Raw genomic sequence first — 15,143 nt, forward strand, 5'->3', positions numbered from 1 at the left:
GAGACACAACCTACGTAGCAACACTGTGATATGGCAGTGGGCGGTGGTGAGGTAAGGAGATAATTGATATTATTCGTGTCTCATATCATAAGTGACACTCAGTAAAAAAATCAGTAACTATATACAGTATAAAAGACTTTATTATTTGGCATATATATTTTGACATTATTTGGCAATTCCTTTCCATATATTGCCATTTATTAATCCCCCACAGTCAAGCGTCACCATGCTTTTGATAGCATTTTTGAATTGGCTTTAGTTTCAGAATTATGTGAGCACATATCCCACTGTGTTTTTTGTCACAGTTTCCTGATTGTGTTGCTGCAGAGGCATTTGGTCGTACTTCTGAAGCCATGATAAGCTTTACAACATGTTGTTAAGCCCCCTCGCTGTCCAGTCCTATAGCTTCCTGATTGTCTACTATTCAGTATGGAGACTATAGCTAAGCTTTTCTCATGTTGCGCTGTGCCATGCTACAGCTAGTGCTAATCTCTTGGCCACATGCTAAGGCAAATCCCTTTTTGTTTTGCGCTGGGCTGCAACAGTGCTAATCCGCTGTGGCAAAAAAACATGCTAATAATATTCCAGCTGCCAGTCAGTGATGTGCTGACAGGTGGGGGGGAGGCTTCCGGTGAGAGACCTGTCTGCTGCTTGCGGTACAACTCCATCCTCGTTCCCCTTTATTGTTAGATGTCCGACTTTACCTCCCGTGTCAAACTTGTTTTCTGAAATTCATTTTCTCACTTCCATTTCTCTTTTTCATCAGACTACATTCAGTTTAATCTCTTTCTTAATCCGCCCCTCTTTCCCTATTGCATGGGCTGTGTAAACTCCCATAAACCCTCCTTTTTAGATGCCCTGTGCGCGGTGACCCCCTGACCCCTGAAGCCGCACAGCAAACTACACTAGGACAGCAGGAAGAGTCGCTAGTTCAACGTGGAATTCTCATTTTGGAGATGATTGAATGTGTGTAGTTTTATGTTTTAAAGATATACAATTTAACAACACTAAAATAGACTTTTTCGAATGTGATTACTCGTTAATTTATACAATATAGTTGTTAGGAAAAAAATCCCTCTTAATCGCAATTAATCATTATTAATGAATTTAAAAATGTGAGATTATAAGCTAACTTGATTTGGTCTATTGACAGCCCTAGTTATTATTTATATGTAAGATCATATGTAAATGTCACTTTTGAGTACCATTTGAGTACCTGATATTTTTATTCATGTATCTAATCAGAGCAGTTTTACTTAGATATGCTTTTCATTGGTTATTTGGGAAAATGCATATAAGGGTTGGGGAAAGAAGAATAAGTTCCACCCCCTTCCAGGAAGAATATTTGATGATAAGTGAGAAAATATCGGTGTTCTAACTGTTTTACAAATTAGTCAGCCCACTAAAGTGACAACTGGTAAAACTGTTTAGAGAGACATTGTGTCCGTTTTGAGACTTGTGCAACGGGAGAAAGGTGGTTCAGAGAACTTTGCACCAGGAGTTTACAAGTTCGGGAAGCTTCTTGGTAAGTTTTGCTGAGTCAGCTAGCATGCTAATGGTATTAGCCACGTGCGTGTCGACGCCGGGGTCCCGATAAGTTGACCTTATACACAGCCATGGAAGGGAGTGTTACATGTATTTTAAGCAACGTATTGTTCATTGATAGCTTGTTGGAAACAAATGTATAGGTATTGTTGCAAAATGAGTTTTGAACCGCCGGTGTTAATAACATAACCTAGTTATTAACGAATAAGTATGTTTAAGAAAACTACTGAATATCTGCATTGATGTTATCTGAAAACATGAATGTGAAGAAGCTACTATTATCTTGTTGTTACTCAGTTCATGATTCTAAAATGGAAAACACTTCATGTTTAACTATGGTTAAATTCATAAACATAACTAGGATACAATGTCATGATAGTAACTGAACTGAATTGACCGACTATTTGAACCGACTGATAAAGTAAACAAGGAAGGGTGTTGAAATTAAAGGAACAACTGAAGGCACACTGAGACAATCCAGCGATACGTTTACTATCTCAATGGAACTGTTGATAATATTTCAATTAGAGCATAGTCAATGTTGTGCAGGATTTTACTTGAAAATGTGTTGTCTTCCTATTCGTACATCTATTATACACTCTATACATCTATTTTCATATAATCTTAAAAAATCAAACCATTTAGTGCCTCCATTTCCTTTGTGTGTTGATTGTCTTCTAACCTCTACTAACAAACCTAGACCATGGCCTAATAATAATTTAAATATCCTGCGGACACTGCGCCGGTTACATATTTATGTTTTTAGTAATTATTTATATTTCCATATTGTTTGAACATCTTGCAAACAGCCTAACAGAACGGCTCTAAAACAGAAGGTGATTTGTTGGGCACTGGTTTCAGTGGTGGATTAATCCACATGCAGTTCTCTGGTGGGTGTATGTGGGATTGAGTCCAAATAAACTACAGAGTGTGTTGACATAGCAATGAAACATAACACCCTCCCCTTAGATTGTTCTTCATCGCCGTTATTAATATTTTAAAACTTTTTTGTAATTCACAGCCTTTTTTCAGTAATCATCCATGTGTTGTCAAGTAATACAAATATTTTAAATGAATTCAGTCAAAGCTAATCAGAAGGACTTTTTTGTATTTTTCTGGTTTTGAAGCTGTTACAGCTGCCCTTTTATTGTTATTTATATCCAGCCGCACAAATGGTGCTTGAGCTATGTTGTGGCTGCGTTGTATCATGTTGTTTAATTACCTTACTTGTATCTTTTATCGACGTGCAAACTAAATTACCAAACGTTAACAAAGAACATCGCTGCAGGGCTGAAGCCAATATGAGTTGATGACTCTTGAAAATGGTATTTCTTTAAATAAAACATAAAAATACTATTGAAACTATTTCCCTGTCCACCTACGCTACACCCACACAGTTCAGAGGAAAATTCCAGCTTCAGTCACTTTTGTAGGCACTTTCTGTGTGTTCGGTGTTCCAAGAGCTCTTTTGTGAAGAAATGCAACTTCAGTTAGCAGTTTCTTGTATTTCCTCAAATACTTCAGGAGGAAGCAAATATGAACAATCAGCTGCAGGTTAAAATGTGTAGGTGGACAGTGATGAGAAAGGAAGCAAGAGTCTTTTTTGAGAAAAGTGACTGTCATGCTGCATCTGCAGGAAACTGCATCTCTTTTTTTGTTAGGGGGATTTTCTCTGTGTGACTGTTGAATGTGTATCAACGTCTCCAACTTCCTGTGATACCCGGTTTTTGGCACAAATAGATTCAGATAAGAAATGGAGAATTATATATTTATAATATAATATTTTCTATTTGATCATAAAACGTATTTAAAAAAATCAGTGAATCATCCTGTACTTATTGTGTTCATTTATCTATTCAGTGAAAAGCTAACTGCATTGGTAGCTCGAGGGTAGGGTTGGGTACCGAGAACCGGTACCAATACAGCACTGGTGCCTACATGGCCGGTACCTACCGTACCAAATGGCAACGCAGATTTCGGTGCTTGCTTTCGGTTGAGCCTGAGCCGATTGAAACCGTGATGACACCGTCCTTGAAACCGTGATGACACCGTCCTCGCAGCAGCTAACGATAGCTTACCGCTTGTGTAGCTACAGAGGCTAGCTAGCCATCTACCTTCTATTTCTATTTATTTAAGTCAGTGTTTCCCTCCGTTATTAAAGTGTGATCGTTCTTTCACAGCACTATCGCCCCGTCGGACGCAGGCAGACAATTGTGGGCACACAGACACCACTGGTACCCCCCCCACCGAAGTATTAAACCGAGGACGTTCCTTCGGCCGCATTGAGCTGCAGACACGTGACTCCATTTCCTCATGCGAATGACGGCAGATCGTTTGATTCTTTTCGTCTTTGTTTTTCGCAGCAAAACTAAATATAGAAATAATAATAAATTCTATCACACGTTAATATAGATAACTGATATGCTCTCGTGCTTAATGCTGCTCTTCTTTGTTACACCTGCTGCAATCATGAGGTCAATACACACACACACACAAGGAGAGTCAATCCAACATGAATGCTATTCAATATGTCACATATCTTTAGTTCCTGCACAATGAGCATAAATCTATCTCTAAATGAAATGGTTAATGATCCCCAAATAATATATACACTTCAAGCTCTTAAAGAGGGGAAACAAGTTACTAAACTGTAAACAGTGGATATATTGTGCAAGTTAAAAAGTTCAACACCGTAATTTGAAGTGTTTTTTATTTATTTATATTTACATATTGGCATTGGCATTAAATCAATTATTGTTTTGTGCTTTTAAAAAAACAAAAGTATCGAACCGGTATCGTTTTAAAAGCACCAGTATCGGAGAAAAAACAAACGATACCCATCCCTACTTGGGGGTCCTACTGGCTAGCAGGCTGCAGTTGTCTTTGGATGTCAATTGGCAAAAAACTGACGCTTCCTACAGCCCGTTTGTGGTCTAAATGGCTGTCTTGGATTCATCTCAGGCTTTTTAGACTGTATCTAGCTCACAATGTTCAGGGTCTCCCAGGGAACCTCCTTAGTCCTTTAAGCTGTGTCCACTTTAAAACAGATCTATCCTGATCATCTAGTCCAAAAGACAGTTGGCTGATTCATACAACTTATAAGAAAGTAGTTCATCCATATAGGTACCACTGACTCTGAATCTTCTCTTCACCCTTTATCTATGTCTTGATGAGAGAGTTGGAAGAGAGGCAGAGTGGGCCCAAAAGGTGTGGGGAAATGAATAGAAAGAGAGAGGGAGGGATGTGGCAGGAGGGAGAGAAGGAGAGAAGCTTTAGGAATACTAATGAATTAATGATGCAACATGTTGACATTTCTTTCTTTCTTTCTTTCTCCTTCACATCCCTGCCTTCACCCTCACCTCCGCCACCTCCCTCTCCTTCCCTCCATCTCTCCTCTCCTGCAGGAGGGTGCCCTTGTTGGCTTGTCATTCTGTTGTAACCCGGAGGCCAGTTATCTGACTGGAATGTGAATTCATAATAGGACAGACTCCAGAGGACTTCCTGTATCCCCGAGAAACTCAGGTAGAACGTGTGTCATGGAATTCTAGAAGAACTAACTCTTGATGTTCACTCGTACTTTGTGTGTGCAATGCATTTTTAATGGTGTTATTCTGATACGAAAGCATCTGGTGAGTGTTGAGGATTTGATTGAGGCTAAGTAAAGTTGGTTGTCTTTACTTGATAGTGTGCCAGGTAACTAGCCAGCACTTTACATCTTCTTAAACCGTAGCTGATAACTAAGTGATTTAGTCACTAAATCACTTAGTTACTGAAAAAATGGTTACATCGGGAGGCTGTACTGTTAACGACAATGACAAAATGTTTGCAACCATCCGTGAAATCTTGCATGTTGCATATTTTCAAAGTGAGGGAGTTTGTAACAATATTATCCACACTGTACTTGGTTATATAGAGTCCACTTCAAGAGGACGCTGCAATTCTGGTTATAACCAGGTGCCCAGCCCCATTTCTACCGAGTTCAAAGTCTGATTAGAAAATGATCCTACTTCTCTATGGATGTATTCCATCAGTAAACATTATTTCCAAAAGGATGGGGCCTTCCAAAAGACACAACTCAATGGGCGAGTCCATGATGATTACCTCCACTTCTTAGTCAAGTCTAAACATAGAACTTGAGTTAGGGATTACTGCCTCCACTCTGCACCGACCCTACTAACTCATGCACTTCTTATGGAACGGGGTTTTACTGTTGCTTTGTGTGTGTGTGTGAAGCCACTGAAATCAACTGCGTAGCATTAGCAGACAGAGCTTCAAAATTATTGTCTGGGGTGCTGCAACATACCACACTTTGCAAAACACACACACTATATATAAATATATATATTATGGATTTTATTTTAAATAACTTAATTAATTGCACATTTTGGAATTCATTGATCTTGTTAATAGCGATTGATGAAGGTTGTTGTTACAATCTTGTTTGTAATTTAATCTTCTAAAGACTAAATCTTACAAGTAATTAGTGTTCACTTTAGAAACCGTGTATTTTAGACACTGTTGTTTAATTGTTAATGTTATTTTAAACCCCAAACTACACACATTTGACAGAATTCCACCAGATGGAACATGTTGAACAAGCGACTCCTCCTGTTGTCCTCATGCACTTTGCTCTCAACTCCATCATTTAACGACTGTTAACCATCTCCGCACATTTAGCCAGGACGTTTTCACATCACGGTTTTTTAGGGACACAGTGGTGGTCCTCTGCAGACTGTGTGTTGCGCAGGGTAAGGTTACACGTTCAGATGGAAGTAGCCTAGCAGCTAGCTTAGCATAGCAGTGTTTTTGACACTCACTCCTCTTCTGTTTGACACACAGAGTAAGTAAACAAATGTACGTTGACTACGTTAAAATATTAATTCATGGAAATGTGTTATATTTATGTTAATGTGGATCATTTAAGATACGGTTTAAATAATTAATATGGTTTTAAAAGAGATGCTCAAAACATTAGCAGAACCCTCCCATACTCTTTCGCACCGTTGTTGTGTAAACGCACCTTAACTGAAAAGTTTGGTAGCTCAGGAATCCTCCCTTGTGCAGGGTGTAGATCTAACCGTGGTATGCTCTGGTGCCTAATGCTCTTCTGTGTTGCACTTGCTGCAATCATGACGTCAATACATCGAGACAAACAAGAAGCGTCAATCCTGCATAAATGCTTTCAATATATGTACAAATGATACGCATCCCTACTGGATAATTGTAAACATTAAAAAAACAGACTTTCTTGGGGCCTAATTGAATGGTAGGGGAAACACTATGATTTGGAGATCTCATTGTTAGTTTAAATACTAATTTTTCTCACTTTGTTCATGTACACACAGAGATTTCAACATTTTTGGTCATGGAAATTTTGTTTGAAGTCATAGAAAAGTCATTGAAATCCATTGGTCAGAATGTGTAGGAACCCTCCAGTAACAGTTCACTCCACTAAATTCAAACACTTTATGACTTTGACTTTTATTAAATTGAAGAAAGTTAAAGCAATTCCTGTTAACATCTCAATCAAAATAAGTTGTTTGGTAATTCTGGTGACACATTTAAAATGAAAATATGTCAATATTGACTGCTGGTTTCATACTGTAAACACTTGCATCATGGGAAATGTAGTTCTTTTGTCACAGCCTTGTGTCAGTGCGTCCTCCAACTTTGTAACAAAACATGTGATACATGGCTGACAGGCTATTTTAATAATGTAGCAACTAACTCCACAGTGCAAGGCTTATGATATGGGTTAGTATTCAGGAGCTGAGAGGGGGCGCTGAGTCAACATGTGTTGCTAATGTTTAGAATTATTTATTGGGTTGACGGCAAAGCAAGACACACACACACAGACTGTTCTCCCATATAGAAATATACAGACTTGCAAACACACACACACAAACCAACACTTCCCTGCAAATCTAATTGTGTGCTATTTCTTCTGAAATCCGTTCCTTCCGCTCTGTAATCTCCATCTGATTGAAGCAGAACAGGCTAGATGAAGGGGATCAGCTCTCAGCCAATCACTGAGGGAGTGTGTGTGTGATTGGATCCGTTTCAATTTTATACATAATTTGTCACACACATTTATGCACACAGGACCGTGCTCATACACTCTCAGTTGGAGAGGACCTCTGCTAAAGTGGCACGCTTAAGACTACTTGATATTAATAGTGCAGGAGTTTAAAAAAAGCAACATCTATATGGGAGCCCAGTATCGGCTAGCAGGTAAAGTTTATGAGTAGAAGAGAAGGCAATACATTTGTTAAAAACAACAACAAGAATCATTCATTGGTTTGGGGCTAATGTGGAAATTCACTAAACCAGAGGTCACTGCGGTCGGTATCTGGACAGAGAAGCGGCCCCCTCCGGATCCGGATCTAAAGCTAAAACAGATGGTAGTGATTAAAAACCTGACAGGGCACTTTTCAACCTACGTTTTGCTAGTTATTCAGTAGTGGCTGAAAGCACAGACCAATTGCATTCAAGTTAAGCCATCCCAGTTGAGTCTTTGCACTGCCGACGCTTGTATCCAAAGCGACTTACATTGCATTATAACCCATGCGTCACATTTTGCCTGAGGAGCAATTAAGGGTTAGATGTCTTGCTCAGCAAAACTTCGATATGGCACATGGGGCAGCCGGGATTCAAACCGCCAACCTAGCAGCTCCCAGCGCATTACACTATTTCATGCGCCACCATCTCCCCATTGCATACATGTAGCGTTGCAACTAACGATTATTTTGATAATGGATTAATCGGCCGATTACTTTTTTTAGATTAATTAATGAATCAGATAAAAAAAAAACATTAAAAAGCTTTAATTTCCAACCCTTTATTCTAAAACAGAACTGCAAATTCACGTTGAAAATTACTTTAAACTAGATCTGCAACTAACGATTATTTTAATAATCGATTAATCTGTCGATTATTGGATGAATCGGATAAAAAAATAAAAAATTTAAAAACATTAATTTCCAACCCTTTGAAAAATAGAACTGTGCAAAAACATATTTAGAAAGTGCACAAACAGATTGCTCCTTGAACATCCCTAAGTAAGTAAATAAAATGGACTAACACAAAAAACATACACACATCGCATGTATACTTTACAGCTGCCAAATTAAATATATTAGGCACAAACAATATTTAGATTAGATTTTTCCAACATGTTTCCGTTTAAGGTGCTGAATCATCGCCGTGGTGCTCCCGTGCCAGGCCATGTCGCTTTTGCATATCTTACAATCAGACATGTCAACCCTCCCGATTTTTCCGGGAGACTCCCGAATTTCAAAGGCCCTCCCGAAAATCTCCCGGACCGACCTTTCTCCCGAATTTATCCCGATTTCCACCCGGACAACAATATTGCTGCACCATGCGTCACTGGGCGCGCCGTTTCAGACCGAATAATAATAAAGGTTACACGTTAAAGTCAAGCGCGGCAATTAGAACAGAAAAAGATGAGACTGGCGCTGCTAAGAAAACCGCTACCAGCCCCCATTTCAGTGTGAAATATCTCCATACCTGGGAGGATTTTGTTTCGCATTGTTTTCTCTTCCTCCGCATGTTTCAGAACAGTATTACGGGTCTCTCCGATGGTCTTGCCTCTACCTCAGCTCTGCTCTTTTTTATTTATTTTTCTTAGCAATCCTCTGCTTCTTCTCTGGTCCACTGCGCGAGCGCTCAACTTTTTTTTTCTCAGCTCTGCACGCGCAACTTTTTTTTAATACGAAGGATTTACCCCGTAAATTGTCGGGTTAAGCCTTTCTGCGGTTAAAACAGCATTCCTTCTTAATTCTTATCACTGATGATCATGAGAGAGAGAGGGGAAGTGTGTGTGTGGCTTAATTTGTAATATTAATATTTAGTTATTCAACACAACTAGTCAACGTCAGACACTGAGTGCGTGGAGAGAGAGGTCAGTGCGTGAAGTAAAAAAAGAAAAACTGGTTAGAGCCGACTGAAAAAAAAAACTCCGACAGGCAGAGACGCAACGCGAGTCGCATTCTTAAGCACCACGTCTTAACAAGCCCCACGTTTACCTGAACTCTACTGGTTAAGAACAAAAAACCGAAGTAAAACAAATAAAGGCTTAAATTTATCGGGAAAGACCCGCGAACCTGGTGACTGAGGTAGGGAGAGAGAAGTTCTGTGTGTGAGTGAGCCGAGCGGGACACAGCAACACAAACAGTATGTGTGTAGGGGAGGGGCGCTGTGACTACCAGCCAATCACAGAACGCAGACACAGACAGCTACCCAATGAGGACTTTTATTCAATCCGAGCACAGATATTGACTTGTATTACTCGTACTCGGCAAAAGTGCTTTATCCGTACCGGATACTCGTTTCAGCCGAGTATCCGGCTCATCTCTAGTTGCCCGACACAACAATTTCATAATGAAATCCCTTCCCAACACTTTTAATAATATATTTTTATCAATTTAGCGTAAATCCTCAAATAGTGGCCGGGGCTTTTATTTACATAGGCTGCACAGCGCACCGGCCTGTATTTGGGGCAGACTTGTATTAGGGGCAGGCCTTTATTTCTTACATACCGTTATCTTCTGTTATAGAATTGTATTATTTAAATAAAATAATGGGCATAATTACAGTAGGCTAATATCATTCATTGCATATGCGTTCAGCACTTCCTGCAACCATTTACCGATAGGCTACCGGTAGACCTATAGCTACCGGTAGACCTATAGCTAATCGACTTTCTGGAGACTAACCATTTAGAAATGAATCAGTAATAAACCATAGTGTCAGTCTTAAGATACATCGTTAATTGCAGATATTTTCCAATGTTCTCAATTACAATCAAGCAAGTCAAAAATTAGCCCAAAAAAAAGTATAGCGCTTTATTTGCAGTGTCAACGTAACAATAAATATCTGCTCCTGTCAAAGGACAGCAATCACAGAACAAACAGGAGACAACCAAAATTTAACCAAATGGCCAGGACTTAGACTAGATCTGTCATATTACGCAACTACCAAATTCATCAGCAACATCTGAATGGGCATAGCCATTTAGCTACGGTCAAATGGAGCAAACAAACTCCGAACTAAATGGACCTTGCAAAATAGGTCTACATCTAAACATAATACTTACCGTATTTTCGCGACTATAAGGCGCACTTAAAATCCTTTTTTTTCAAAGAAAACGACGCGTGCGCCTTGTAATCCGGTTGATCCATACTGGTTAACAAGGATCCATTGGAGGGAAAGTCTGGTGCCAGCAGCCGCGGTAATTCCAGCTCCAACAGCGTATTGTAACGGACTGTGTTTTCATGTTCTGGAGCGGCGTTGCACTTTACAGAGTTTTGGGATGTTCAGTGAAGGGCGCACAATGTTACGTCACTCATCTTAGTGCCACCTATGGGGACGTGGGAATTGTTGTTGTTTTGGAGAGCGATGGTGTGTTTTTGTTCGGCGTAGGCTACGGCCGACAGTAGGCTGTTTCTCGACAATAAAACCAGAAGATAAGCACATTGTCCAGAGATTCATTAGCGAGAGTCGCTACAGTACATTAAAGCTCGTAGTTGGATGTCGGGATCGCGCTGACGCGAGGCGCCACCGTCTGTTCCAGCGCTGCCTCTCGGTGCAAGATGCACGAAAGCATTTGCCAAGAATGTTTTCAATAATCAAGAAGGAAAGTTGGAGGTTAAGAGATATTGTTAATATCCACATTAACGTTTGAACAACGTTACCATGGGAGTAAAGAGTTTTCAGAACGCTTAATAACGTTTGATTTAGCACAGCCCCATCTAGTGGATGCATAACGCAGCAAACGTTTTACTGCAGTATCTTCTATGTGCCTTAAAATCCGGTGCGCTCTATATATGAAAATAGTTCTAAAATCGGCGATTCATTGAAGGTGCGCCTTATAATTCAGTGCGCCGTATAGTCGCGAAAATACGATAGGTCTACATCCAAAGCTCACCAGTAATGAGGCAACATTTGTACAGCTATTCAACAAGTTCATTATTAAGCAGCTCCTCCTCGTCGTTCTCATCCTGGGCTACTTGCGTGCGGTTCTCTTCCCCCCGCTGCCGGAGCTGCGCCAGCGTATCCCTACCAGCGGCGCATGGCTGTCCCGCTTTGAAGCAATGGATGAGACGCGCCTTCATAAACAATTCGCCCAGTAGGCCTACGTGGTAAAATGTATTTTTTTAAATTGCCAACAGTCCATGAAATTAGCCAATAACATTAAACATAAGGAGTACATGTATTCATGAAATATTACTTTTACATTTATTTTTTTTTACCCCCGGCCTGTATTTGGGGCCCGGCCTTTATTTGTCCGTATCGACCACGCCACCGGCTACTATCTGAATCCCGGCCACTAATTGCATCCCGGTCTTTATTTGAGGATTTACGGTAATTGATTCGTTGTAGCAGCCCTACTTGCAAGCAGGATGATGTTGTCTCAACAGTGCAAACAAATTCCAAATAAAAAAAACTATGGGGGAAAAAAAAGACCAGTGAAACGGAGAAAGCAAGAGAAAGAGACGGTGATAAAAATGAACACATAGCTCAAAAAGAGAAAATTAGAAAGCGAAAGTAGAGCATTTAATCCAGATACAGGCTCATTTCTGTTCATCCTTCCCCACTGGAGCACTAAACCAGTGTGTCTCATATGCTTGGAAACTGTAGTACTTATTAAAAGTGCAGATGTAAAACGCCATTATGAGGCACAGTGAGTATCGCGACGCAAGGAAGAGAATGGCCCTAACTGCATTCAAGCCAAGGTTTAAAATCCTGGCAGGACAAGCTAGAGCTCAATTCTCCCACTAAGCAAAAAAGTGGGGGAGTGTGATATATATGTATAATCTATAAAACTGTTAAAATGTGTTTTTAGATGTATTATTCATAATGGGCTATGGCTGTTGAGTCCAAATGTCAAACAGAAAAGCAGAGTTTACTAACAAAAGGCTCTTTAATTGAACTGAAAATAATGCCAACAGGAATCAAAAACCACCTCCACACACAACATGCAATGATGCGACAGGGGACACCAGGCTCACAGCCTTAAATACACAAGGGAGGTGCAGGTGATTGGACACAGTTGGAAACGATCAAACACGGCAGACAATCGCAGGACAAGGCAGGAAGTGAAGCTAACCCCAGTAACAAGAGACATGAAACTACAAAATAAGACAGGAAGAAGACCCAAACCGTGACAAAATCTTCCTTCATTTATTCAATTTTTCTGAATTTCAAGCACTTTATTTGAACATGCAAAATTTATTTATTTTCTCTTAATTTGAAATGCAGCCCTACTTCTATTTGCAGTCATACATACTGTATATGTTCCGTTCTTTGTTACATAACAATACATATTGTCAAAGAGATTTCTAATCATACTGACCTTTTGTCAGTTGCGTATTGATTACATGCAGATGTTGATACAATTTTGATACAACATCTGCATTTTCTGCACTTCTCTCTCTGTTTAATCACCCTAAATAGTTACATAATGATCTTCCGGACCTTTGCTTCTAGAATTGACTCATTTTTAGAACTAAGATATCATAAACATAACAAGTAGTATCATTTAGAGATCATTGTATTGGAGATGCATGTCTGCCTGCTGAGTTCTATTAAATTCACTGATTTTGATATCCTTAATTACAAACCCCTTTTCCATCTGTTTTCTTTGGATCAAACACCCCACATCTCAGGTCCCCATATGCCTTTCAACATGAGTCATTAATTTTATGGATATGATTTGGATTGAGATAATCATTTCAAATGGAGCATAATATTTTTGCCTCAAGCAATTGATTTTTCTTTGTTAGTGTAAAGATATTTGATTCAAAAAACTCTTTAAAAAATTTTAATTAGCGGAAATTTAATTGTAATGCTAACATGGTTCCTTTTTACTTTGGAAGCTTTTTTTCAGTGAGTGCGACCTTCTGTTGACACTACATCACAAGCACTTGTTCCCCTGTCCTGTAGATCTGAAAGATTGAGCGTAGCCTCTATGGGTCTATGAGAAACAGGACCCCATGGTGGGACGCATGGGGCAGGATGTAGCCTCGTATGGTATTTCTGCACTGTGCATTGTGCTAATATACAGTTGTCCACATTTCAACAGAAGCTGGAATCAGGAGTCGATAAGAGAGGAGATCAAAACGAGACTCATACACTTGAGGAGCATTGATTTGTGGAGGAAGGCTGCTGCAATGGAGCCCATCCAACCTCTCTGCGAGATAACCTTCTCTATGACTGTGTGTTTGTGCCTGTACATATGCGCCTTTTGGTTTGACTAATATCACGTAATGCATTGAGATGTTTTCTCAATTGTTATCTAAGATATTGATAATGTCTTGGAAAAAGGCAAAGCGATCCCCTCTGGAATGGCGCCATGATGAAGGAGCCTTGAGGGTGATGTAGCTGTAACATATAAAGATATATTTTGCATGAGATATATTGATACGAACATATTATCTGAAGTCAAGGGGGCTGAATGTCAGATGCTGGCCTTGTACACAAGCCCCCACATGAAAAAAAGTAAAAGAAACTAAAGATAAGAAACCAAAATGTCGTTGCATGAGATCAATTTCTATCTTTCAATAATACGATGATATTGTCGGACACTTTTGATTCACTGTAAATGACAAAGCGTCCGTTCAAAACTAGGGCTGTCAACTTAAACACATTAATCTATGCAATTAATGTGTCCAAATGAATGCAACAAAATAGTTTAACCTGGTTAAAGTACAGTGTTTCCCCTAACATTATAACAGCGGGGCGCTGAAATGATCCCCCGCCCGCCTGAAAAGGTTTTTTCCACGCACGGCGATTCCGCTACAACACATGCGCACATGTCTGTATATGTACACACATGTGCCAGCGGACAGACAGACCCCCTGAAGTTGTAAGGGAAACACCGACATACGTTTGTGTAAACCAGAAGTTGACCCCAGAAACAAAACAGCCGCTAGCTGCAGTCAGTTACTTCAAGAAGGAGAGAGCTTTTTGCATTGGAAGTAAAACTGAGGTGCGACATACAGCAAAGAACTGTCCAGATGAATTACTTCATGCATGCACGGTCTACTGCTGGAGATGGCAGAAACTAATGCTAATGAGCGATCCTTGCTTACTAACATTTAATTTCATTCCAAAGCAACTTAGGCTGACTCTAGTAAGGTAACGACCAAGAATATGCATGATGCTGGTTTCCTCCTTCTGACCTATGACAACCCTGTTGTTGGTCACCACTACTACTTAAACACAGTCTGCAGGACCACCACTGTGTCCCTAAAAGACCGTGGTTTGAAAACGTCCTGGCTAAATGTCTGGCGATTGTTGGTACTTGAAACACAGTCGTTAAATGATGGTTGAGAACAAAGTGCAGGACGACAGCAGGAAGAGTCGCTTGTTCAGCGTGTTCCATCCGGTGGAATTCTGTCAAATAGGTGTAGTTTTGAGTTTAAAATAACATTAACAATTAAAAAACAGTGTCTAAAATACACGGTTTCTAAAATTACTCATTGCTTTTAAGATTAGTCTTTAGAAGAAAAACAAACATTTATTAAAAAAAACATTGGACAACAACATTCATCAATCGCCATTAATCGAGATAAATG

At 39.8% G+C, this 15,143-nt stretch overlaps 1 protein-coding gene across 5 annotated transcripts in view; it reads left to right on the forward strand.

Annotated features, from left to right (window-relative positions):
* Positions 1–15,143, forward strand: part of si:cabz01090165.1 (uncharacterized protein LOC100333421 homolog) — a 268,340-nt gene that overhangs the window by 100,720 nt on the left and 152,477 nt on the right. For 4 of the 5 annotated variants that reach the window (XM_062561286.1, XM_037462755.2, XM_062561287.1 and 1 more), the window contains one exon: positions 4,950–5,067. The exons of the other annotated variant lie outside the window; for it this stretch is intronic. The gene's annotated coding sequence lies outside the window, so the exon portion shown is untranslated. The remainder of the gene's footprint in view (positions 1–4,949; positions 5,068–15,143) is intronic. 5 annotated transcript variants of the gene reach the window in all.

Source organism: Pungitius pungitius, chromosome 3 (assembly GCF_949316345.1).
Source record: "Pungitius pungitius chromosome 3, fPunPun2.1, whole genome shotgun sequence".
Classification (NCBI taxonomy): Eukaryota; Metazoa; Chordata; class Actinopteri; order Perciformes; family Gasterosteidae; genus Pungitius; species Pungitius pungitius.